We start from the raw sequence: 2,398 nt of genomic DNA on the forward strand, positions 1-2,398 counted from the left end.
CACTTATGGGGAAACCTGCTGTCCTCGGGCCTCTCAACACAAAAGCCAGTCTGGAATCTGACAGCAGCCTTGCTCTCCTAGGCCCCCGCCCGAGTCTCCCTGCTGGCACCGTGCAGCCCTGACACTCAGCCCATCTTTAAAAGTGAGAGACAAACAAAACTGTGTGTAGAATTGGATGTTTATTTCCACCATCTGCGTGGCAATACAAGTTCAAGTTATAATGGCATCCGCTCTCCATCAGTATTAGGGAACCATTTAAACATCCACAGCCATTTACTGATTATAAACACACACTAAAAAAAAGGCGGCAAGTGGCATGTGGCCCCGCACCTGCTGCCTTTGTGTGCGTCAGTCAATTTCATGCCTAGGAAGCGCTGGGCTCCATGGGGATGGCTATATAAGCAGTTTGGTTGGTTGTGGGTTTTTCTTTTTTTTTCCTGGGGAACAGCATAAACCAAGCTGGCTCGAAAATACACTTATTGCAAATAGATGGGAATAAATGGAAAATAGACAATGATCATAAATGCAAACAAAAAAATGCTGAATTTCCTAATGTTCAAAGGTCCATTTACTTAGAATTAGTAGATTAAAAGTGAAGAGTAGTTTTACTGGTCTTCAAGAAAAGTTAGCAGGGAACGTTGTGCACAAGGCTCCCATCTCCCACCCCCGGGCCCCTCACACCCCCACCGGCCCCCCACCCCCAGCCGGAAGGTTAAGTCACCAGGCAATGGCGAATAGGGCATAAACTGGACACGGTGAGAGCAGGCAAGGGAAACTGAAGGAACAAAGAGAAATTGATGCATTTTACAGAGAAACAGAAGCGTTTACCTAAAAGCCGTGAAAATGTTTTCTGGATCGACTCGAGGAGGGTTTCTCCGCCTCCTTCAGACGGGTCCCTGCCCTGTCATAGGTGCATTGGTGGCTACAGCCTCTGACACTTGCCTCAGCCGCGTGACTTTGGGTAGTCAGTCTCAGAACCTGTTTTCTTACGGGGGACAGCTTCACGGGGTGGGGGCGGGACAGGCCATGAGACCAGTGTATCCCAGGAGCTTGGATGACACATTTCCAGGTTCACTTCTCTGTTTTGTTTTGTTTTCCTGACAGCTTTCTAACTAAAAGCACTTTCTGCCTTTATGGCGTAAAGGACCCTTTTTACTGCCTGTGACCAAAATTTTTGGAGGGGGTAGTGCAGAATAACGCTTTCAGTTTTTTGTCTGGTCAAAAGCTCCAAGTACTTTTCTATAAGTTCCTTTGTCTCTGCAATGTAATCCACAAGACACATGAGGCAGACTCTTCCCACTGGAGCATCACACCCAGCTCCTCTGATCTATCCTGCGGGCCTGTCTGCCTCCCTTCTCTGAAAACTGGTTTGGAGATGGCACTCGACCTTCCACTGCTCATTAAGCCTGGCTGCCTGGAACCCAACATAATAGCTTGATATGCCTGCAATACATTTATTCCGTATAAGGATTCCCTCTATATCGCTAGAACGATTACCCTCCCACCCCCCACCTTACAGGTCTAATCCACTTTGGGGTTCTAATTTGCAGCCTAATTTGCAGGAAGTTGGTATTGAAACTGAATGATTATTAGATGTGAGTGTGAACTCAAGTCCATTTTTCATGATAGCCAGTGAAACTTGGAGCAGGTCAAATCGTAACTTCTCCAGCATCCTGGAGGGATTGTCAGGAGTCCCTGTAGAGTATGAACAGCCCCATAAATCCAGTTTTATTAATCCGTGGAAAAAAAAGCTGTTAGAAAAACACTGTCTCAAGTACTTTTCAATTTCCTCTCTATGCATTTGTCTAAATTTCACTGGTTCTTCACGTTCTTACCTCTCCCCGTTTCCATTAAAATCTACCCTTAGAGAATCATATTTGGATCCTGATATAAACATTAAAAAAAAAAAAAAAGATAATGGGAAATAAACACTGATAGCATATTTGATGATATCAAGACATTATTGTTAATTATTTTAGGTGTGATAATGATGTTGTGACTAAAAAAAAAATGAGTTCTTTACTTGAAAATACATATTGAAATGTGAGCTACACCTTGAAATGAATGATGCTTGAGCTTTGTTTTAAAATACTAAGGTGGCGTAGGTGAAACTTAGCAACTCGAGTGTCAAAGCTGTGATGGATTCTGGGCTTCATGACATGGTTCTCTCCACTTTTGTATATGTTCGAAATTTTCTATAATAAAAAGATTTAAAAAAAAAAAATAACCCACTCTTAGGGAAACATTTGATAAACCCATCCAAACTAAGATGTCATTAACTGATAAGGATAAATAGCAGTTATCTATTTCCTAATGCCACTGCATTTAAATAGGAGAAAGAAGAGATAAGACAAAGAAGTGAATCCAACAGTGACAAGTCAGGCGGGAACGAAGGGGA

The sequence above is a fragment of the Pteropus vampyrus genome, unplaced genomic scaffold, assembly GCF_000151845.1.
Source record: "Pteropus vampyrus isolate Shadow unplaced genomic scaffold, Pvam_2.0 Scaffold5, whole genome shotgun sequence".
NCBI lineage: Eukaryota > Metazoa > Chordata > Mammalia > Chiroptera > Pteropodidae > Pteropus > Pteropus vampyrus.